This window comes from Pygocentrus nattereri, chromosome 29 (assembly GCF_015220715.1).
Source record: "Pygocentrus nattereri isolate fPygNat1 chromosome 29, fPygNat1.pri, whole genome shotgun sequence".
NCBI lineage: Eukaryota > Metazoa > Chordata > Actinopteri > Characiformes > Serrasalmidae > Pygocentrus > Pygocentrus nattereri.
Genome location: NC_051239.1, coordinates 2,121,953 through 2,147,462, shown reverse-complemented (window position 1 = coordinate 2,147,462; position 25,510 = coordinate 2,121,953). Strand labels below are relative to the sequence as shown.

The 25,510-nt window shown below is 42.5% G+C and overlaps 1 pseudogene; it reads right to left on the bottom strand.

Annotated features, from left to right (window-relative positions):
* Positions 1-1,358: 1,358 nt before the first annotated feature.
* Positions 1,359-21,817, bottom strand: LOC108415142 (annotated as a pseudogene).
* Positions 21,818-25,510: the final 3,693 nt, after the last annotated feature.

The following is a 25,510-nucleotide window of genomic DNA, read 5'->3' as shown; positions in this document are numbered from 1 at the left end:
CGCTGGTGGCACTAAATCAGCTTAAACTCAGCCTGTAACTGTTTTAGTTGAGTTTTCCTTTACATTTTTATTTATTTTGTCCTTTTATTTATTTAATTTTCTGTTTTACCTTTTTATCTATTTTATTCCATACTTTTCGCCTTTTACCTTTTTATTTCATTTATTTCTTCCTTTTATTTATTCTGTCTTCTGTTTTACTGTTTATTTTATTTCCATAATTTACTTTTTTATATAAACTTGGTGTTTTAACCCTCTTTCTTTGTGCTTATATTTTATTATTCTAATTATTAATCTCTATTTTATTGCGTTACATTTTAGCCTGTCCACTTATCAGTTTATTCTGAATTATTTTATTTCTTCTTAATTAAATCCTCATTGCTTGTTTTTTGCTCTTACAATTTAATTTGTATTCTGTTTATAAAGTTCCTTATTTTAGCTTGCCTGCTTAAATATTTGATTTTAATTTTAATTTTTTTCAGTCACTTTAAGTTAAGGGGCGGGGTTTTGGGGGGAGGGGGGGGGGCGCCGATAATATGTTTGCATCCAACTCAGAAAGTATGTAGTTGCACCCCTGGTCCTCCGGGCTGAAGACCCCTCAGCTTGTTATCAGTGCACAGTTCTAAAGCCAGTGTTCATGATGGTTTAGGGGGCATGAAAGGGTTTGAGTAATCAGATAAATGTTTGAGTAATCAGATAAATTCATGAATTTTCTGTTGGAAAAATGAATGTCACTACTCAGTACTTACCCAGGAGTTCCTCTCTAAAACCCAAACACATCTGGACCAGCTGTCCAAACCAAACAGTCCTTTCAGCACTTTATTTAGTAAACATCATTTAAAAGCTCTGTCAGTGTCACTGACTCTAAACAGCACATAGTGAGCTGATTACAGCGACCATATGGATATATAAAACCGTATTTAACAGAAAAAGTAACTCTCTTTAAAGAAACGACTGTATGTATACAAACACTGTGTGTAACTACGGTCATGGGTCCAAAGACGTCCTTGGAGTGGTGGAGGCACTTCGTACTTCACTTCCATTAACGTTAATCACTTCCATTACGTTAAGTCTTCAGCTTGAATGGTTTCCTAGACTTGACCTGATTAGATTAAAAATCACACGCCTGATTAATGAGCTACACTCTTTAGGTAATGAATTATTTCACTCACTATTCCACAGTCAGCATATGAGCATTCACGAGCTCCTGCGGTTACGGGTTGGTGTGTATTTCCTCCAATAAAACAATGAACACAAAAGGAACGAGAATGCTAACAGCACAGTCTGAACTATTGTGGAGAAAATGAGGTATCTGAGGTATAAATGAGGTGTACCTCACAAAATGGACATTAAACTTCAAAGCTTGTGCAATCCACTGCTGTATTTATTGAAAAATAACACATTGTCCTATTATAGGGACATCTTTTTTCCCTCAATGCTACAACAGTTACACCTTACAAAGGACAGGCCATCATTTACAAGAGGAAAACTTAAACTCTAGGTGACATCTAGATGATCTGGACGAGCACCTACATGGAGGGAGATGGAGGGAGGTATTTACTAGTTGACCATATGTACAACCTTCCAATAAACACCCAAACACAGCACAATCCGTGTCTGAGAAGCCAAGCCACCACTCAAAACAAATACCTGTCAAAGGCGATATTATTAGTAACGGAGCCTGTGTCGTTAGACTAGTTACACGGTGTGGCCAAAAGTATGTGGACACCCCCCCGAATGATTGACTTCGGGGATTTCAGCCACACTCATTGCTAACATTTGTATAAATATAAGCACATAGCCTTCAGTCTCGATAGACAAGCACTGCCAGTAGGTCACATTGAAGAGCTCAGTGACTTTAAACATGGCTCTGTCATAGGACGGCCCCTCTGCCACAAGCCAGTTTGTGAGATTTCTGTCCTGCTAGATCTGCCCTTGTCAACGGTAAGTGCCACTATATTGGATTATCCATTATAAATGGAAGCATTTATCAGCAGCAACACCTCAGCCACACAAACTTACAGAGCAAGGCTGCCGAGTGCTCAAGTGTGTTACGTGAAAAAATTCCCTTCACTACATATTTCCAAACTGCCATAGAGCGTATGAACTGAAGGCTGGCAATACTTTTATGAAACTGACTGAATAACTCCAGTATTACAGACATTGTGACCAAATTTCAGCACTTAAGTAGTCTGTCTGCTAATAATGTATTATCATGTATCAGGAACAGTAAAGCAGTTTAAGCGTAGGGGATAAAGACAGGTTGGAATAAAATACAAGAAAAATGAATTGAAGAGATCAGTATCCAGCAGGTTTGCCCATCTTCCGAGCGTCTGAAACGGCCTCGAGGCACTCTCCTCGCTTTGATACAGCGTTGACCACGTTATAGAAAGCCTTTGCTTCTTTAACTGTGTGCCCGAGTCCTTTAAGACCCTTGATGACATCCTGAAAGAGAGGAAATACAGTAACATGGTAAACAGAGTTTCTAAATGTTTTTTTTTAATAAACTATATAAGCATTTTGCTTTTCAGTGCAAGGACTGGCAATTAAACTAAATGTCCCTAAAATCCTGGCACTGTGTTTTTTTTTCATACCGCATCGAATTTCTCCTCAAACTGCAGCGCATTTTCGGAGTCCACATGCACAACAGGTGCAGCAATGGACGTGCTCAGACTCTTCTCAAACCACAGGTAATTCATGAGTGCCTGAACAAGTTGAAGGAGCGGAATGAGAAAAAAGATCAGATCAAAAGGCTGTAGTCCATACATTTACATTTACAGCATTTGGCTGATGCTCTTATCCAGAGCGACTTACAGTTTGATCATTTTACACAGGAAGGCCAAGGCTGTGTTAGGAGTCTTGCCCAAGGACCCTTATTGGTATAGTGTAGGGTGGTTACCCAGGTGGGGATTGAACCCCAGACTACAGTGTAGAAGACCGAGATGTTACCCACTACACTAACCCAATCATGACTACCCCACCATAGAACAATGACTATGTAAACACTTTTACACATGTCAGTAGACCCCGGAACAAAAACAGGCTGTTTCTAAGGGATAAAGAAAAGAAAGCAGTAAAATCTGAGGCGAACAGAAGTGCACTTCAGGTAGACAATGTACAAAAAAATGGCTTTTAAACCCTTTCTGTGCCCAAACTCACCATGGTCATCGCAGTGGTCATCCAGCTGCCCCCTGCTCCTCCGATGACCACAGTGTGGTTTGTAACTATGGAGCGAAGGATCATCGGAGCCATGGAGGAGGGAGGACGTTCACCTACATGAACACAAACACACAAAGGATGCAGAGAACTCCTTTATGTAAGTAACAGTTAAGGAACCTTGAGTTTGCAGAAAATTATATATATATATATATAAATTTCTCTCATGGGAATGGGAATTCTCTTAAATTCCCTGCAGACTCACCTGCCTGTACCGGCTTTGCTATCTTGCAGAAGTCCGTCAGCTGACTGTTGAGGATGATGCCTGTTTTTTTTGATAAATCTCCACACCCAAACCTAGCTCAGAGGGAATTACTGTTAGTAACACTGAACATGCCTCTGTAGCGCATGAGAGAATCGCTAAATACTCTCTCATATCCTACCAGTGCAGGACGAAGTACATAAACCACGTCCTGGAGTTAAAGTCGAGACCCCCAAGGTACTCAGTAACTGTCCACCACCGTATGCTACATAATAAAGGAACAGTTTGGCCAAAAAAAATTACAACAGTCCACAATTTTCCCCTAAAAATAATTGATGTGTTTTTAAGTTTGCTTCTTTAGTTTTAGCTCAGGAGCTACGAGGCTGACAAGTAACATAAGCTTCTGTACATGTAGTTCTGCAGGGCCAGACCTCTCAGGGTTTTTGGGTGTGTGAGGGTTTGTATGTTTAGGGGCATTGAGATGTGGGGTTATATGATTTTGTGACTTAAAATGGTTTTGTTGCAAAAAATGCCTTTAACATTCAACGAAAAGAATGCAAAATGTTTTATACACTCCAGCGTTTCTAAATATCTTTTCAGACCATGAGTAACAAACAGAACGTTTAAAAGACTGTTTCCACTTCCGTCTGGTCCTGGCCGCGCTGCAGCAAATGTACAGGTCAGATATTCATCAGTTTAGATGCGTTATTAATGTAGATACACAGCAATGTTACATTTGAAATGAACACGCTAAACCATAGGGCTTCTGGGTCTGCGCAGTGTGGGTCAACTGCTGCGGCTGGTGCCACCTCATCTGTGAGGGTTGCAGCCAATGCTCCTTTTCCACTCCTCACTGTTGTGGCCTGGTACCAAACTATCTACGCAGGGGTGGCACCAGGCATTTCCTCAGGTCCAGGGATGGGGAGTATCTGAATAGCGCGCTACTTTTTGAAGTTAACTACATTTTTTAGTAGCTAGTAGCTGTAGTGCCTACAGATTTTTGTGTAGCTATAGCGACTGAAGTTTCACTACAGGCTCCAGTCAATCTGCTCAAAATCTGAACCACAGGGGTCGTTAACTGGGCCGGTGGCGACTGTGCAGTCCTGACTGAGCCATGGAGCGCTCGAGCAGACGGGCACACGCTGACCACCCCTAACTAGCAGGCTTGGCTCAGGGGTCGCAACCCAAAGGTTAAGAAGGGCCGTTTTGTCCTTTCAGCAATAATGAAACCACTCGTCCAGGCTAAATACTAAACAAATGAAAACCCAGACTGACTCTGCTCTGCTTTGACCTTCAGCTCAGCCGTAACCGCTTTTCTCACATCTCAGGAAACTTCTCAGCGGGTTTCTTGTAAAACGTCTCAACTTTCAACTGTTTTACGAGGCTGAAGTCGCTTTCCGTCCTCCAGCTTCTCATTCGAACTGTCCCGTTCCACCTTAACTGGTGTCTGAGGCACCAGATTGTCCTGTTGCACCATTTAAGGTGGAACGGGACAGTTTGAACGACAAGCAGGAGAACAGGAAGCTTCGACTTCGGTTTATTGAGTTGTTGCAGATTAAACCTGCTGAGTGATTATAAATGTAAAGAAGCTCGTTCATCTCCAAATGATCGATGTTCGTCTTAAATCTCTCTCTTTGCCGCTTCGTTATGTGTGTTGCTATGGTGACCAGCAGTCTGTGCGTCAGTCTTCAGGGTTAAAGGGTGAATCAGCAGGTCTACATTAACTCCAGAGTTTAAGAGCATTTACTGTTCAACTGTGTTAGAACTGTGTTTTATAGCGATTTCACAGTAAAGGAGGATTATTGTGTGATTTTACCTAGAACTCTAGTTCTGCTGTGGAGCCGCAGCAGCTCTGCAGCTGTGGGGAGATTATTCAGGCCTGATTCATCCCAAACAGAGCCAGAGTCACTGATGGGGATTCTGAGGCTAAAGTGTTGCTGAAGTGTAATAAAGACTCTGAATGCCGTGTCTGTCTGAATCTTGCTGAAATATTTAAATTGAAGCAGGTTTTTATGTCAACAGTTGACAATAATTTGCACTAAATTGTTTGGTTTGTATTCAGTTATTCTTGTTAGGACAAACCTGGAATGATTGACTTTGCCTTTAGTCTTAATTGTAGTTGGACATCACGCCTTTGGGTGCGTGAGTTTGATTGCTGGTTACATTTAAACTTGATTACAGATTCACAAACATTCTGACAGCCACTACTTTTTCTGGGAAAGTAGCTACCTACTAATTTTTCAGTAGCTATCCCAACCCTGCTCCGGTCCTGTCATCGCCGCATGTCTACAACATAAGTTAACATGGCTGAAAAACTCCAAATAAATGTGTAGATTTGAGGGAAGTGTGCAGACAGCAGGGCGCCCCTTTAAAACCAAGAATGAATGAACCAGGGTTCACCTGGAAGCGGACTGAGACCCGCAAATTTTTGATGGAGCACATTTCGGTTGTTTAGTGTGCACCCAACTTTTTACACTTACTTTGTTTTATGTGAACCAAATTATTTACAGCAAACTACTATTATTATTACAGCATACAGCGGCCAACTCTATACTGTACAGTAATATATTGTTATATTTTTATTGCAGTCGGTAACGCCCCTGCCCTCCACTCTGCAGACTCAGGCAAGCACCCTATGGTACACCAATAAGAGTCCCTGGGCAAGACTCCTAATACTACCTTTGCCTACCCCTCTAAAATGATCAAATTGTAAGTCGCTCTGGTTAACAGTATCTGCCAAAATGGGTTAAATGTAAAGGACTCAAGAGGAATGCAGAAATGCACTGTAAAAATGTTACCTTGATAAGTGAAACTTTCTAATATAATAAATAAATCTAACATTTCTCCTGTAGAGATTGTTGTAATCTTAATGTATGAATATTTCTAGACTTTCTTTACAGGTTTTAAGTAATTGTGTTAAGTAAAATTGTTTTTAATTTAGCTTGTTGTAAGAAACAGTGAGATAGCTTCACTTAATAAATTTACAACCCCAATTCCACAGAAGTTGGGACACTGTGTAAAATGTGAATAAATGTAAATAAAATAGAATGCAGTGATCTCAAAGGCCCATACTTTATACACAATAGAACATATCAGATGTTGAAAGTGAGACATTTTGCCATTTTATGAAAAACAGTAACTCACTTAGAACTTGATGGGAGCAACGCATCTCCAAAAAAGTTGGACGGGGCAACAAAAGGCTGGAAAAGTGGTACTAGCAAAAGAAAAACAGCTGGAGGAGCAATTTGCATCTAACTCACATTACTAGGTATAAAAAGCATTTTAGATGGGCAGAGGCACCAATCTGCGAAAAACTGCATCAAAATATTGTGGAACAATTTCAGGAAAAATGTTCAATGTAAAAAAAAAGGGAAGACTTTGGACATCATGTCATCTACAGTACATAATATCATCAAAAGATCCAGAGAATCTTTGTGCAATACCTGTACGCAGTGGACCAGGCCGACGGTCAGTATTGGATGCTCGTGATCTTCAGGCTCTCAGGCGGCACTGCATTAAAAACAGGCCTGATTCTGTAGTGGAAATCACTGCATGAGCTCAGGATCACTTCCAGAAATCACTGTCTGTGAACACAGTTCACTCTACAACCCACAAACACAAGTTAAAGCTGCATCATGCAAAGCAGAAGACAGATATAAACAGGATCCAGAAATGCTGCCACCTTCTTTGGGTCAAACCTCATTTAAGACGGACTGAGGCAAAACGGAAAACAGTTCTGTGGTCAGATGAACCAAAATTTGAAATCCTTTTTGGAAACCACGGACACAGTGTCCTGCGGACTCAAGAGGAGAGAGCTTGTTATCAGCACCTGGTTCAAAAGCCTGCATCTCTGATGGTCTGTGGCTGTATTAGTGTTTATGGCGTGGGCAGCTCACACATCTAGAAAGGCTCCATCAATGCTGCCCAGTATAGAGAGACTTTAGAGCAACATAAGCTTCCATCCAGACAGCGTCTCTTTCAGGGAAGGCCTTGTTTATTTCAGCAAGACAATAAACCACATGATGGTGGACATGGCCCTGTCCCAACTTTTCTGAGATGCGTTGCTGTCATCAAGTTCTAATGTTTTTCATGAAATGGTAAAATGCCTCACTTTCATCATCTGATATGTGTTCTCTGTTCTATTGTGAATAAACTATGAGTCTTACACAGTGTCCCAACTTTTGGAACGGGGGTTGCACTTTAAACAAATAAAAATGTCTAGAAATAAGTTAGATAATCGTATCTAAAGGGCACAACCATCTCACACAGACACATCATCTAAACTGTTTATGGCTGCAGGGGGAGCTGGAGCCTATCCCAGCTGTCATTGGACGGAAGGTAGGAAACACCCTGGACAGGTCACAACCATTTAAAAATGGGTCATTTTAGATAAATTGACTAGATTTCAGATCATTTCACTTCACAAAATACCATTTTTAGCAGGGTCATCTCGTGACAAGAACGTCTGGAGACGTTTATGGGACATTTTGTGCTAAATATTGTGGGGTGGGGGGCGTAGACTTATTATGGTGGGAGCAAAATGTGTGAAATGAAAGTGTGAAATTTCAAAAACCAACCAACATCTTGTGAAGGCCGAGCTCAAAGTAGGGGGTGCTGGGGCGCAAACCTGTTGTTGGCGCATGGATATAACATAAGTTACCATGGCTGAAAACTCCAATTAACCGTATAGATGTGACTTGGATGTGTGGAGAAAGCATTACACGAGGTAAAACTGAACATTGTTTCAGGTCTCTTAGCTAAAGGTTGCACTTTACTACCTACCCTGTCTTGCTTTTCTTATCAATGTGATTTTTCCGTGACTTTCATGTCATCATGACTGCACATTGCTGTCTATGTTGTATGACAGCAGTCTGAACTAACAGTCGTGGGCTGGAGGTCAGGGAACCAGCCTTGTGACCGGAAGATCCCCAGAGCCGACAGCAGGTGTCCTTGACCAAGACACCTAACCCCCAGCTGCTCCCCAGGCGCCGTGGATAGGGCTGCCCACCACTCCGGGCAAGTGTGCTCACTGCCCCCTAGTGTGTGTGTGCTCACTAGTGTGTATGTGGAGTTTCACTGCACAGATGGGTTAAATGCGGAGGTGAAACTTCCCTGTTGTGGGACTAATAAGGGTCGCTTAATCTTGATGATTTTACTCACATGTAGTTGATGGAGCTGGTGACAGACACAGCCATTCCATCCTCATCGAGAATGGACAGATGTGTGGTGCCATGTGTCTCTTCATCTGAGCCGATACTGTAGTACTGACCATCGTAGGTGCTGTTGTCTGTGATCTTCTTTCTGATTTGTTCAGCAAACTCCTTCTGAACTGTGGCAGACGCCTCCTGTTAAACACAAACAGATGTTCACTACACGACCAGGTCGTGAGACAAGACCACCCAGGACACCCAACCACTGCCCCCCAAGTGCATGAAGGGCTTCTGGCATGATGGGTCAGTCCTTAATGACTAGCCAGAGATGTAATAAATAAAGAGAAGGCCACTGGTTAAAATATGAATTTTGTTTTGTTTTTTTTTTGCTGGCTGGGAAATAACTGCCCAGTGGCGTTGCAAAGATAGGCACTGAGTGAGCTTTAGTTTAGCGCGTACTCAAGAATAAATCTGTTTTTGAGCGACTTAAAAATCTTGTTCATATAGAACCTAAAATATGGTCGATCTCTCGCTTTGATGATTCCTTCACACATCTTTTCTCATTCTTTTAGATAAGTAGAATATTTGAGAGGATATTCAATAGAATATTTGACAGTTGCAGCCCTAATCAACATATTGTTTTGCTTGAAAACAGACCAGCAGGACGTACCTTTTCAGTGTTGAATCTGGGGTCTGTCATGAACTTCTTCCGTCCTTTAGCAAACTTAAAGGCCTCCACGCAGCGATGATAGGTCAGCACACGCTCTTCTTTCTTCTGCAGAGATGCTGGGTTTAGGTTATACCCTGGAAGGCATAGCGAACATTTTTGTGCGCTATTTTATGTGAGTGTGTATGTGCTTTCCAATCAGTGTGTTCTACAAACCCACTTCCAAAAAATCTGGGACAGTAAATAAAATCTAGATGTCAGTCATTTGTTTTTGATCTGTATTCAGTTTAATAAATTTGAATTAATTAATTAATCAATTAACTCTGTTGTTTTTGTTTATATGCTTACTCTAAATTTGATGCCTAATACATGTTCCAAAAAAGTCGGGACGGGGGCGTGTTTATCACTGCGCTATATCACCTTTTATTTTAACAGTGTTCATTTGTGAACTGAGACCATCAGATGTAATAGCTTTTTTTATTCTTGCTTGATGTAACACTTCAGCTGCTCAGCAGGTCCGAGGTCTCTTTTGTTGTATATTGCACTTCATAATGCACTGCACATTTTCAATGAGAGACAGTTCTGGACTGCAGGCAGGTCAGTCTAGTGCCTGCACTCTGTGGCTCTGGGTTGTCTTGCTGAAACACCACCTAGATGGCAGCATATTGTCATTGTCCAAAGAAAATCCTCAAAATATTTGTGTTAACAAAAGAAAGCAAAAGCATTCTTGACTTTTAATCTTAAAGTTAATAAAGTTAAGGTTTTATTCCAAGTATTTTTGGAGCATTTGTGTCTGCTCATCATGAAATCTTCACACTATATAAAGGGCAGCTGGCAAGCTGAAATAATGAAGAAATATAAAAGTCATACATGTTTTTTTGGACAATGGTCAATGTGTTGCTTCAAAATGTGTATTGGAAATGTAAAATAACTGACTAAATCCTAGCTTTGATCATTTTACTGACCTTCCATAACGTTGAGGATGAAGCTGACCAGTGGGGCCCCTGAAGGTGGAGGGGGGATGTACATGGTGTAATCGCCCAGAGACACTTTCCAGGGCTCCACCTCAGACACCTGAGCTGATCTCAGATCCTCCAGAGTGAGACTTCCACCTTAAACACAAAAAACACCATTCATCTGATAATGTACTGCTGACTGCCCTTTATATATAACATGTTTTAGCCACTTAACAGGCCAGAGTCTCACAGTGGGCCCAAAGTTTTATGACACACTTCTATAACCTACACTATATTTCCAAAAGTATTCAGTCACCCAGCCAAATCACTGAATTCAGGTGTTCCAGTCACTTCCTTGGCCACAGGTGTATAAAGCCGAGCCCCTAGGCCTGCAGACTGCTTCTACAGACATTAGTGAAAGAATGGGTCGCTCTCAGGAGCTCAGGATGCTGAGGGGCATAGTGCACAGAGGTCACCAACTTTCTGCAGAGTCCATCACTACAGACCTCCAAACTTCATGTGGCCTTCAGATCAGCTCAAGAACAGCGTAGAGAGCTTCATGGAATGGGTTTCCATGGCCGAGCAGCTGCATCCAAGCCTTACATCACCAAGTGCAATGCAGAGCGTGGAATGCAGTGGTGTAAAGCGCCGCCACTGGACTCTAGAGCAGTGGAGATGTGTTCTCTGTTTCTCCTGTGTAGAACTCATTGGCTCCACGGTCTGCTATCTTCTCCAGGGTGTCTGCTAATTTCTCAAACTTCACAGTGTCTCCTTCCTTCAGCATCTTCCCCTCTGCATCTCTGAACAGCTGACTAAGACACACAGAGGGGAAATCAGGGTCAGATGTGTGTTGACTGGAGTCTAGGGCCATAGTACTCAAGTCCAGTCTCCACTTTTATCATCCTGGACTTCCCTGCTGAAAAAACAACACAGACCAGCATGCATTTCATGCTGCATTGTAAAAATATGGGGATTTAACTTTAAAAAGCTGTGTGTCCCGGCTACCTTGAAATTTTGAGTTATTAGAACTTATTAGAATAATATGTTGATAGAACACTGGTTCTACAGGGATTACTGTGCGGAAGCATCATGATAAGCAATAAGGTAACCCAGCATTCTAGTCAATATGAACAAAAGTATGGGTTGTTAATAGTTAACCCACCTGGCCAGGTTAGATTAACCCAGTGTGTGTTCTGTCTAGTAGTGACGCAGTCACGTGGTTGAATACTACGCAAACTTGGTTGTTTTCAACCCAACACCTGTAAGAGTGCACAGTCAGCAACTGATGGCAACTGAGTTAATAACAGTGCACTGTGTAGTTCACATGGGTGCTGAAGGTACATACAGCATGACTAAGAGAGTCCTTTCTATAAGCTGTTGCTAAATTTTGCATCTGCTTTACAGACATTTTGTGTTGTTGTGTATGTGTGTATACTGATTTGAAATCAGTAGGAGAAAAATGAGGAAAAGTAATGAGAAGAGGCTGACACATGTAAAAGGACACTTCTGTTTTACTAAGAAATTGACAGTGAGGATTCGGTCGACCTAAAACTCTCTAAACAACAACAACAACAACAACAACAAAAATATGATACAAAATACAGGTTTCTCTTTGAAACTATTCAGCCTTTATTAGCACTGAATATCTGCCCTGTACCATCTGCTGACACTGTACTGTGCATAATCAGTCAGTGGATTGACAGGTTGTGTCAAAGGGTGGTGTAAATTAAAGATTCTCAAAATTAAAATGCCAGGTCTGCAACCGTCTCACACACTTACAATCCAAAAGAGATAATAAACTGCTCCGACACGCCCACGACAAAAGACACATCCGAATGCAACACAGACCGAGTCTCCAACCCAAAACTCTTAGCGTACAAAAGACGATCACGACTTTAGATTATTCCTTAGTTTGTCAAACTTGGAATCTGACTGATGGCATAGACTGTGAGCGAGACTGCCCAATAAATAGCCAACGTTGGGGTGAGTCGGTACGCTTACCACTTACAGAGGGTCAGTATATGGTGCGTCACGAATGGACATTGACCAGGAATGACGCTAAAAGCTTTCATCCGTCTAAAACATCTGTGGCCTATCCAGGATTTTCCAATTGCACACAAGAACCAAATTAGTAGCACCTGCAGGACAGACTCACATGGCTCTAGTACTCATACATCACATACATCATTTTGGAAGCTCCGAAACTAGGAAAAGTAGGAACTAGGAAAGTTCCACTCCACTGGACTCCCTAAAAACTCACAGTGCAACGGCCCAATGATACTTACAGTTAGAACATACTGCGACTCACTCATGTGTTATGAGAAAATTCACCTTAATCATTCACGTAGGGCTGTCATTCACAAATGGCAAGCTCGAGAACTCTATGACTTGGGTACGACTAACACGTCGACACCCAATATTGATCATGAGGCCAAAAGCGAGGTAGTTACTGTGTATGCCACTCAAAACATGTTGTATCAATACTTACAATTCACTGCTCAAACAAGCATTGCCACAGATTGCATAGCATGTTATGCAAAGAAAGGAGTTCCATCCGTCATTCCATTGGGAGGACTAACTGATTGCGTTAACACAACTGTTTCATGTCCATTGCATTGTCTACTGTGGAGCATGGAGGTTCATTTTAATTCCAAGCGCTCCCATAATTGCTCCCTGTTATACAAGCCTATTACTCCCCCTCCCCCGATGGTTCAAGATGATGGTTTGCATTATCCATACTGTTTCTGTCACCATTATGATTACACACATGTAGGGATTGCCAATAGATGTACACATAAGATAAATTCCACAGGGTGGGAATTAAATGACAAACAAATGTTAGACATAGATCTCACTGCAGGAACAGTTCCAATAGCAGACATGTTTTGGGTTTGTGCAGATGGTCCTACATGGACGGGATGTTGTGCTCCAATCACACTTTCTGGCAAGGTTGTGCTTCTGCCCATGGACATTCCTTTAGCTTGAGGTAAAAGGGATGTATCCTCAAATTGGCTCAAGGACAAGCACACAGTTTTAGAAAAACCTACTCTTACACATTCCTGTGTTCCAACCGACATTCCAGTTGAACATTTGGCAATGTCTCATAGCAGTATTGACAATCGGGTTGCATTCCTGCCCCTGAGAGTGGGGAGTGAGTTCTGTGTACGCTATCCTTGTGAGGACTAGCGTGGGACGAGTGTTTGGCTAAAGCACATGCTGTGCCGGCCACCCTCCTGACTCTTTAAGTCACCCAGGACAGGATGTCCATCACCAGCTATTCCAAATTTATTATTGCCATCCTATTTGGATTGTGTACTCACATATTCCTACTAGCTTCCTGTAATATCATACAATATATTGATCTTGTTCCCTTTTTCAGCAGACTTGGGAAGGTAGATGTATTTGGGAGGAATGATGTAAGCAGTAGTAAACAGTATTTAGAAACAGAAACATTTATCCAATAATCACTTGATAGCTACTATAAGCATATAGAAACACCGAAGATGTATGGTTCGCGACTATTTGTCGCGAAAGGGGGGAATGATGTAAATGAAAGATTCTCAAAATGAAAATGCCATGTACTATGCAGGATAGATCATAAATAAATGCCTAGCACATTGGAGCAAGTGCCCTTAAAACAAGCTTCCTCAGTAGGGCATAAGAGAGAAGACAGACACTTTATAGGGAGCGAGTGAACTTCTTGTGAACTTCTCAAGGCCAAAAACCGAGATGGAGAAATGCCAGCGATTATGCTAGAATGCATTGGTCAAACAAGTGTCGAGTCACGACAAGGGTCTCAAACAGAAGGTCTTGTCTTCATACTGAACTGAAAGTTTCAGTGTAATTCAGACAAAGGAGTTATAAACCATTTCATCAGTCACAGCTTGTCCATGACAGAAGGTCCAACCCTACTGCACTGAATTGTATAAAATCTTCAAAATACCAGTAACTGTGCCTGATAATGTATAAATAGACTTTACACAATGCAAACATGCTATAACACATGGCTATAACATCTCGGGTAGAATTCATGTTTGAATTAGGGATGCATCAATACTGATACTAGTATCAGGTATCGGCCCAAACTCATGCTCATTTACTCATCCACAACCTCATAAATATTAATACCAACATCTTGATACCCGCTGATGCCATATGGATTAAGCCATGTGTAGCTGTTGCGCTATTGAGCAAATGCAGTGAAGGAAGTGTTACTAACTTTAAACATTCTGCCTTGTTTGCCCAGAGTTATGGAGACTCTGGAAGTGTGGCTATGCAGATGGCCACATGCAAAGGCTCTTGATATGTGTATAAGCGGAAGTGTGTGTGTGTGTGTGTGTGTGTGTGTGTGTGTGTGTGTGTGTGTGTCGGGGGGGGCGTTGCACCTAGAGGTGACCTTCCCTGTGAGCTTGGTGCTCTGTATATGCCTTTCAGTTAGTGTGTAGAATAAACAGCATTTTTCACAGCAGATCTTGGCTACCCCTTGTGTCTTACTTTTCGTGACATTGGTGCCAGAAGTGGGATAGCACCGCTATGGTCTGGGGATAAATGGTGCTTCAAGAACCTTCCAGGCAAGCAGTCTTACCGGCGGTAAGACTGGATGGTGGAGCCGTTGTGGGAAGGCCCAATAACAGGGCCAGCATGAGGACACTTGACGGTGAGGTCGAGTGCTGCGTGGACAACAGACGGCTCATCACACTTGCCTTCACAGGCTCTCCGATATCTCTACTGTGACTCGTGCACTGGGCACATCACACAATTGGAAAAAGAGCCATTGTCCAGGACAGGTCAGTCACCAGCTGGTCTGTTGAATGAACAGAACCTCTTCAGTCTTGACCGTTACCCATTCCTGAAACTGACTACTTGTCTACAGTCTTAATCCATGCATACAGTCAGCAACTGATCAGAGCTGAGTGCTGCGTCAACAGTTGTGTGCTACATAGTTCAAATGGGTGCTAAAGGTAAGAAAACTGAGCATTTTCTATAGGCTGCTACCAAATGCTTTCCACTGAGCATTTGTGGTTTTTACTGATTTTTATTTTTTTTTACTGACACAGAAAAGCAAGCAAGCAAGCAAGCAAAATTTATTTATATAGCACTTTTTACAACAGGTGTTGTCACAAAGCAGCTTTACAGAACAATCAGTATTACAGAGAGAAGAGAAAAGAAGAAAGAAATTCCGGGTCCGAGCCCCCATGAGCGTCGCCGGCAACGGTGGCAAGGAAAAACTCCCTAAAAGATGAAGAAACCTTGAGAGGAACCAAGACTCAGAAAGGGAACCCATCCTCCTCTGGTTGACACCGGATAGCAAACATTATTAGTATGAAGTTTTATAGTAAAGTGGGAAAAGAAAGAGAGAGATCTGAGGGTGAGGACTGCACAGCGCTGTACAGCAAGAAGCTCAGTGGTGGTCAAACCGGTCCAGAAGGCTGGTGAGCAGCGGCACCAACCAAGGCAGTAGAGGCAACAGCATCAGGCGCACAGGATGGGCAGCTGATCAGCTCGGCAGAGAAAGGAAAGAAGAACACAGAGTCAGTTCTGTAAAGAGTGGCTGACCACAGAGTCAGTTCTGTAAAGAGTGGCTGACCACAGATTACAGTAATACAGAGCAGCAGAGACTCCAGCAGGTCTAGACCTGACAGGGAAGACTAGTCACCAAATGCTTGACTGTACAAATAAGTTTTTAGCCTAGACTTAAAGACTGAGGCTGAGTCTGAGTCCCGAATATTAACAGGAAGATTATTCCAGAGCTGGGGGGCTTTGTATGAGAAGCTCTCCCCCCTGATGTAGCTTTATTAGTTCTAGGTACCAGTAGTGAGCAGCACCTTGTGATCTAAGTAGGCGTGATGGTTCATAGTGGGAGAGGAGGTCACTCAGGTACTGGGGGGCGAGCCCGTTTAGAGCTTTATAAGTCAGTAATAGAATTTTATAATCAATGCGAAATTTAACTGGTAACCAGTGCAGGGCTGATAAAACTGGACTAATATGGTCAAACTTCCTAGTTCTTGTGAGACTCTGGCTGCAGCGTTCTGGACAAGCTGAAGCTTGTTAAGGCTTTTGCTGGGACGTCCAGACAGCAGGGCATTACAATAATCTAGCCTTGAAGTGATAAATGCATGAACTAGCTTTTCTGCATCCTGTAGAGATAATGCATTTCTTAATTTAGAAATATTGCGGAGATGCAGGAAAGCTGTTCTAGTGATATTAGATATATGTGTGTCGAAAGAGAGATCAGCGTCTATCATGACACCAAGATTTTTAACAGATGAGCTTGATGAAACTGAGAGATTGTTAAGTTTTAGTGTTGAGTTAGACAGTCTGTGTCTGGCTAATTTTGGACCAAGAAGCAGGACCTCTGTTTTATCTGAGTTAAGTAACAGAAAATTATTTGACATCCAGTCTTTTATGTCTTTTATTCAGTCCTCAATCTTGCCAAGTTTAATTTTATCATCCGGTTTGCTTGATATATATAACTGGGTGTCATCGGCGTAGCAGTGGAAATTTATGCCGTGTTTACTGATAATGGTGCCTAGTGGTAGCATATATATTGTAAATAATATAGGTCCTAAAACTGAACCTTGTGGAACACCATAAATTACTTTAGCACGAACAGATGATTCACCCTTTACATTAACAAACTGACATCGATCGGTGAGGTAGGACCTGAACCAGGAAAGAGCTGTTCCTGTTACCCCTACAAGGTTTTCTAGTCTATCTAGTAGGATAGCATGGTCTATTGTGTCGAATGCTGCACTAAGGTCAAGGAGGACTAACAACGACACATTTCCTTGGTCCGTGAATAATAGAAGATCGTTTATAATTTTTACTAATGCTGTTTCTGTACTATGATGTGGCCTAAAACCAGACTGAAATTTTTCGTGTAGATTATTCCTGTGCAAATAAGGGCTTAATTGTTTTGCTACCACTATGAGCACACGCAGGCAAGAGGACACGCCGGCTTTGCTAAGGAAATGACTACAGAGCGCACTAGTTTAATGTAAAAACTGTAATGTATTTTGATGTGAGAAGAGAAGCTAAAGTGTTCAAGTGGTGTAAAAATGGTTTTGTATGTCTTGGTCTGTGTGAAGTACCATGCAATGGGCATTTTGAAATTGGAGAGATAATATGCAAGTTTTTTTGAGATTTTGACCCCCTCCCTGGCCAGGCGGATGGTGGGCTGGAACAGATGGGACCAGGGCAGACGACCATACAGCTTGTGAACACGCTCATAACCACGGATCTCACCGGGAACGCCGATCCACTGACTACCTAGAGAGAGAGAGAGAGAGAGAGAGAGAGAGAGAGAGAGAGAGAGAGAGAGAGAGAGAGAGAGAGAGAGAGAGAGAGACAGAGACAGAGAGAGGGAGAGAGAGAGAGAGAGAGAGAGAGACAGAGAGAGACAGAGAGACAGAGAGAGAGACAGAGAGAGAGAGCGACAGAGAGAGAGAACAGAGAGAAAGGAGCAGGAGGGAGAGTGCGAGGGTGGAGCAGACAACGGAAGTGAGAGAACAAAAGGAGAGAGAGAGAGAGAGAAGAGAGAGAGGGAGAGAGACAGAGACAGAGCGAGAGAGAGAGAGAACAGAGAGAGAGGGAGAAAGAGAGGGAGAGACAGAGAGAGACAGAGAGAGAGAGAGACAGAGAGAGAGAGACAGAGAGACAGAGAGAGGGAGAGAGAGAGAGAGACAGAGAGAGAGAGAGAGAGAGAAAGGAGCAGGAGGGAGAGTGCGAGGGTGGAGCAGACAACGGAAGTGAGAGAACAAAAGGAGAGAGAGAGACAGAGACAGAGAGAGGGAGGGAGAGAGAGAGAGACAGAGAGAGAGAGAGAGAGAGAGAGAGAGAGAGAGAGGGAGAGAGAGAGAGAGAGAGAGAGAGAGAGAGACAGAGAGAGAGAGAGAGAGAGGGAGAGAGAGAGAGAGAGACAGAGAGAGAGAGAGAGAGGGAGAGAGAGAGAGAGAGAGAGAGAGAGAGAGAGACAGAGAGAGAGAGAGAGAGAGAGAGACAGAGAGAGAGAGAGAGGGAGAGAGAGAGAGAGAGGGAGAGACAGACAGAGGGAGAGAGACAGAGGGAGAGAGAGAGAGAGAGGGAGAGAGAGAGAGAGAGAGAGAGAGCGAGAGAGAGACAGAGAGAGAGAGAGAGGGAGAGAGAGAGAGAGAGAGAGAGAGGGAGGGAGAGAGAGAGAGAGAGAGAGAGAGAGAGAGAGAGAGAGAGAGAGAGAGAGAGAGAGAGGGAGAGAGAGAGAGAGAGAGAGAGAACATGCATTAAGCCACAGTGTAACTGCTTGCATTTCACCTTTCTCGCTGCTATGATTGCACTTCAGTGTTACGTCTGAAGTACCACAAGACAGAATTTCACTATTCTGACACAAACTCTGCTTTTTTAAATGCAAATAAATGCAAATCATGTGGTGTTTTTCATGGATCATCAGGTGGTTGCACATGTAGTGGTTGCACATTATTTGGCACCATTTCCTCTCCATAGGATTGATAGTTCCCCACATAAATGTACAGGAAGGACCTTTTGATAGCCTAAAAAACCTGATCAGACCGTAAACTGCAGCAGTAAGTGAACCTTCAGTAAACAACATTAAAAACACAATAAGATGGTATAAAAACGGAAGTTACTATATTATACTAATATAATATAGTGAGACCCCTCGCCCAGGACACTCTTTGTGGTGATCTTCCTCCACCTTTTAATATCAGGAGTAAATTTGCATCTTCCTTGGGGTCTCAAAAGATGTGCCGTTGAGAGACTTCCTTTAACGATGGCTGCGGCTAGTTGGAGACATAACTATCAGTGAAATCTACCAAACGTCTATCTAAAAGACGTCCTCATCAGGAAACGGGCGGATTGTGACATTGTGCAGGATAATTTCCACTTTTTAAAAGCAAAAGGAGACCAAAGACTTTGACCACCCCATTTTAGTTAAACCCAGAGAATGTGTGGCGATGGAATGATGTCTTCTGGGTTTATCTGGCGCCGGAGTCCACTCCCGAGACAGTCCAAAATACATGGGGTGCTATGGAGCTTCTAAGCAACATGGCAGTTTGAAAGTGCTGAGATGTTTTAATACAGAAAACTGCTTATTTTCTGATCAGGATGATATACAATATGTCATCGCTGCTGTTATATTTTTGAACACTTTTAATCTTGAATTATAATATAATGCACATTCATGACATCAGTTCAAACCTCTTTACTCAGCCAATGAGCTGCCGAGCCCACCAACCAGTCAGCACTCAGTTTTAATAGGAACATCCTTCTACTTCCCAAAGTTAAGGGAACGTCCCTTAAAACCGTTTAGCTACATTCTCTCCTTTTCATTGAGGACTCACGGGTGCCCTTTAGCACTTAGCTGTCTTGCTTTTGATATAAAGGGAGGAATAGAAAGTGACCAGAACCCCCTTAAACTGGCTCTGTTAAAACTTTGAGTGCTTTCACTCGCAGCTGGGATTTGCTCTTAGGGGCTGTAGTGGTTGGTTAGTGTAGTGGGTAACACCTCTGCCTTCTACGCTGTAGACTGGGGTTCAATCCCCCACCTGGGCAAACACCCTACACTATACCAATAAGAGTCCTTGGGCAAGATTCCTAACACCGCCTTCGCCTACTTGTGTAAATTGATCAAATTGTAAGTCGCTCTGGATAAGAGCGTCAGCCAAATGCTGTAAATGTAAATGCTCTTGGCGAAGCAGCGAAGCACAAGAAAAGCGAGTCAAATGTCTTCGAGTACAAATAAGACCTCTCCTTGAGGATCAAGCAGATGGTGACTCTGGATAGGCCTCTTTGCATTTCTGGAAAAGTGAAAGTAGTGTGGAGAACTTTGTTGCCCTTTCAAGATGCTGATACTTTTGTCTTTATAAAAAAGTTCCAGGCTTCTAGGAGCTGCTGTGACTGGTCAGAGCATTCATGTTACAGGGAAAAAAATGTATATATATATATAAATAGATATCCCCATTAATACACATGCTCATTAATTTACTGTCGTCCAAATAAATCTAAGTTCATTGGTTATTCTTTTTTCTATGGACTCTATGGAAGGCCAGGTGGTTGCTATGTTGTCCTAGGTGGTTATGAAGGCATTGTTAGTTTATTGCAATAGTATCTTATGTGGTTGCTAAGCGGTTGCAGGTGCATGTTAGGGTGTTGCTATGGTGTCTCTGGTGGTTGCATGGATGTTGAAGGGGATTTTCTTGTGTTATTACATGGTTACAATAGTTTCACAGTTGCAAGGGGGTTGCTAAGTGTTTGCTCTGGTGTTCCAGGTGGTTGCTAGTTGCTAGGGTACAGTTTGGTGGTTGCTATGGTATCTGTAGTGGTTATGTTCATGGCACTGTATTTGTAACAGAAATGAATGTTAATGAATGATTTTCTAGGTAATGTGATTCCAGGTAGCTTTTGTCCAAGTTTCTACATTTTATGCGTGTATCTCAGCATCAGCATCCACAAAAATGTACATTTAAAATACTGGATTTCTCTGTGGGTCCATAATTCCCACATCAACTCATTACAAGTGAAATCAGTCTTTGGACTCTGCTGTTCGGTCAGTGCTGTACCTGTGGTATCAAATGAGCAGTTAGAGAGATCTCCTTTGAAGACCTCTGGAACGGTTTCTCTGGCATTTATGAATTTCACTGTACCTGAAAAATGAAAGTGAACATTTTCTGATCAAACACACACAGTGTTGTCACGATTGGCCCCTCCCAGTCCTGTCCATGTGTTCGTGTTGTGTCTTGTTTTAGTCCACGTGTTCTTTGTTTTGTTTTTTTTGTCCAGCCCCCTCGTTTCATGACTCCACCCCTGATTGTTTCCACCTCTGTTCCCGCCTGTTTTCCCATGTCTGGTGTCTGGTCTTTGTACTAGTCTATGTATTGTTGTTTGTTCTGTTTGATTCTGGTTTGTCTGTCATATCTGTCCCCCGATCAATCCGTGTTGGCTCTATGTCCCTGGATCTGCCCTTAATAAACATCGCTTATCTCCGCATATGCATCCACCTCCTCGCTCTCCGGCGTTACAAGTGTTTACACACACAAACTTTCAAAGCTTTGTACTTGTACTTAATAGCTGTTTTGACTAGAAACAAAAGGGTGGTCTCTGACTTTTCCACAGTACTGCATGTCTCAGCCCTGCTTACCATTTTTGTCCATTATGGTGAATATGCCTCCTCCGCCAATGCCCATGCTCTGAGGGTTTACCACGGACGTGCACAGCAGAGCAGCTACCGCAGCATCTGCTGCCGAACCACCAGACAATAGGATGTCTCTGAGGAACAGAAAGCAAAACAGCTAAACTGACTGCACCGCCAAAAACACAGACGACTTACGAGATAGGAAACTCTGCACCGTTAGGACTATGACAAAAAACATGTTTCTTCAGTAGATTACAGATGAGATCCAGTGAGCTGCGTCCTACAAACACTCACCGTCCAACTTCTGAGCATGTTTCTGAGTCAGCAGCAACTGCAGCTTTACTGAAACTTCCATCAGGACACGACTTCTGATATCTGCGTTTCGCAAATATAATAACTGTGATTATGATGCATATTAACACCACGGCGACGAAGATGCAGACGCGTCTCTTTCCTCCGGCCATTACTGCAGGAAGACGAACGTCCAGGTGTTAGTGAACCAGATCTTACACTAACAAAGTCATGCAGTGAAATGTGGGTGTGGAGGCAGTAACACAGACTCCACCTCCTTCCTCCTCTCACTGTCACCTCAGTGGGCAGACTGGGTGCCCACACTGCTTTGAATTGACTTGATTCAGTCACTGCGTCCAAGTCCATAAAACATGCATCAACACATTTACTGCCAAAAATAAATCAACCCGTCAAATAAATCAACGTAATACTTTATTCATATAAATGAATGAACAAGGGGACGCAGGTAACAGCACATAATGACATGCACCAACTGTCTATACAGCCAATACACTTGCCTACGCACATCTTGTCTCCGTTCGACACCTGTACCCGCTGACCACGCACACTTGGTCTTTTTTACTGTCTTTTGTCTCTGCCCTGTTTACTAGGCATCTTTTATTACTGCACTGGAAAAGTCGCCGCATAGTGTTTCGTTACACTGCAGTACCCTGTATTGTATAATGACAATAAAGTTGAATTGAACTGAATTGAATAATGACATTGCTGAATAAATATGGGCCCATACTGGTCGTGAAATAGACTGTCCAGGTGTGCCACAACCTAATGCATTTTGGTTTGTGCTACATCATTTTGTGTTTGAGCAAGACTAATATTTCACTACATGCAACCTGTACATCTCCACTATAAATGTCAACATAAAATGAGCTTCCCTTGCTGCCTGCTGTTTATAAACAATCCAGCCCAAAGCGGGAGCAGCTACGACACAGCACAACTCTAACAGGCCTCTCACACCATGTTTATTTCAGCCCACTGAAAATGTGCCGAACACTGTTAGAACACCGACAGCCATGTGCTCTGCCCCTCATACAGGATCATCTGAGCATCCTTCTAGCAGGGCTTTAGCCCAGCACCACCCAAGGCCTAAAAAAGCCACCCTGACCTGTAAGATGGAAGAGTGTCAAATAAATATGGTCACACACATATATATATATATACACACACACACCAGCCACTTTATTAGGTACAGTTCAGTTGCTTGTTGACACATATAGCTAATCAGCCAATCACACGGCTGCAGCTCACTGCATTTAGGCCTGTCGAGGTGGTCAAGACGACCTGCTGAAGTGCAGACCGAGCATCAGAACGGGGAAGAAAGGGGATTTAAGGGGCTTTGAACGTGGCGTGGTTGTTGGTGCCAGACGGGCTGGTCTGAGTATTTCAGAAACTGCTGATCTGCTGGGATTTTCACGCTCAACCATCTCTAGGGTTCACAGAGAACGGTCCGAAAAAGAGGAAATATCCAGTGAGCGGTCAGTTGTGTGGACGAAAACGCCTTGTTGATGTGAGAGGTCAGAGGAGAATGGACAGACTGGTTCCAGATGAAGCAGTATCATATACCCTCACCGGCCACTTTATTAGGTACCAGTAAATGCCAGTAAAAGGCTGGACCCCCTTTTGCCTTCAGAACTGTCTTAATTCTTCGTGTCAGACGAACAACACCAAGGTGTTGGAAACGTTCCTCAGAGATTCTGGTTGGTGATTTGAGTTCCTGCTGCCTTTCTATCATCTGGAACTAGAGCACATGGACAGGACTGGGCGGAGCCACTCGTGACAGAGACTGTAGATGTTTATATAAGAAGAGTTTTATTTGATAGTTTGCAGTTAATTGTACAGTAGGACAAACACAGATTTGTGTACCCATTTAATATTGAATAAACAGTGGTGCTGCGACCGATAGCAGCTCCAGCGCTAAACTACACAGCTTTGATACATCAATGATAAACATAAGAAATGGAAAAGTGGATGGAAGGATGGCTTATTGAATTATAGATGGGGGCTGTATAAGTGGGTGTCATAGAGTCAAGTAAAAATCAACCCTCGAATACGAACTCCTCCTCTACAGAGACACACTGCAGCACATTTGAACGCAGTTACTATTTATTTACTGAATTTAACATATTGAGGAAACTTCAAACTTAGAATGAGGCCTGTGCAAAAGTTATGCCACATGTTATATTTCATTCCAATATGTTTATTGTGTTAACTGTGCTAAAATTGCCATATTTAAGTGTGTTCTCTGTGGACGTTTCCTCACAGAACATGTAAATTGAGCAAGGGTGCTCAAACTTTTGGATCTGACTGATATGGTACCACTTTACAATAAGATCATTATAAACGGGTTATGAATAGCTGAAAAAAGGAGTTGTTTTTATTGGTTAATTAGGCCATAAATAATTTAAATTCATTGATAAGCAGTTTTAACACGTATATGAAAAAGGGAAACAGTGATCTTGACCAACATCCTAAAGGTTCATGTGTGATACCATAGCAAAATCCTGGAGACCAGGTGGGATACTACAGCAACCACCTGGGATACTACAGCAACCATGCAACAACAACATGGCAATCAACACCGCTGCAACCTCCTAGCAACTCCCAAACAACTAAAAAGGCATGGCAATCATCTAGCAACCATTTAGGATACCATAATAAAACCAGCAGCCACCTGGAACACCACTGCTCCCACCTAGCAACCCCAAAGAAATAAAAAGGAATGTCACTGCAACCACCAGAGGTAATATAGTAACCAACTTACAACACCATAGCAACCACCTAGCAACACTGAAGTACAACATGATCACCATAGTAGCCACCTAGCAACCACCTGGAACACATTAGCAGCCAAAGTAAAATAACACTTTTTGGCAACACCGCCACCACGAGCTGGGAGCTGCTGACGCTGCACAATCTTTTCCAGTTCACTTATGTTGTTTATATTGTAAAGTGATATTGATATCAAGGCTATAATCACAATTTACCATTATTTGTGCACACTTCATGTTTTATAACGTTTATATATTTTATAGCAGATGTTAAATACACATTCAAAAGTACATTAGATACAGCACTGTACATCACTACTGCCATGTACATTCATATCATGCTAGGATTGCAACACATCCTACTTACACATCAACGAACACCTATTTTTACAAACAATACAGTCCAGGACGCTATGAAATGAGCATTAAACATCTTCAAACGCGCATCAGAACAGCATCAGAACCCTGAACAGAAACGTGAAGGACAGGTGAAAACACACTTCTATATGAAACTGACCAGAAGACAATCGTTACATTCACTGTTAAAGGAGAATTTCACTGTTTTTCACAATTCCTTTGTAGTTCAGTAACTGAGGTGTAATCAGAGGTTCAGAGCAGTTTGGTGTGAAACGGTTCAGACGTCTTTACACTGGTGGTGATGGGAACCAGGCGTCGCCATGACGACAACACAGATATAGACACTTTATTCACCATCCAGAACCACCAGAGAACCTACACGAGTCTTCTGAGCTCATATGGAATGACAATGATGGAAAAATAGAGCAAAAAATATCTGAAAATAAAACAGGCCTAAGTTTTCTCAGGGGACTATTTTGCCTGACAACACTCTGCATGTAGGCCTATCCCTCCACCATGAATGGATTTTAAGGTGAAAATCGAATCAGAACAATCATAAAACAGCGTCTCAGTCATCAGGCAGTGAATTCAGAGCCGTTTCATGTAGGAACTTTCTGTAGGAGCTTTTAGAGGGACGTCTGGTTCCCATCACCACCACTGTGAGCAGCTCTGACTCGGTGAGTTTATCTTCACACCAAACCGCTCAGAACGACTCTGTTTACGTCTCAACTGTTTAATTATGCAGAAAAAAGTAAAAATTCCC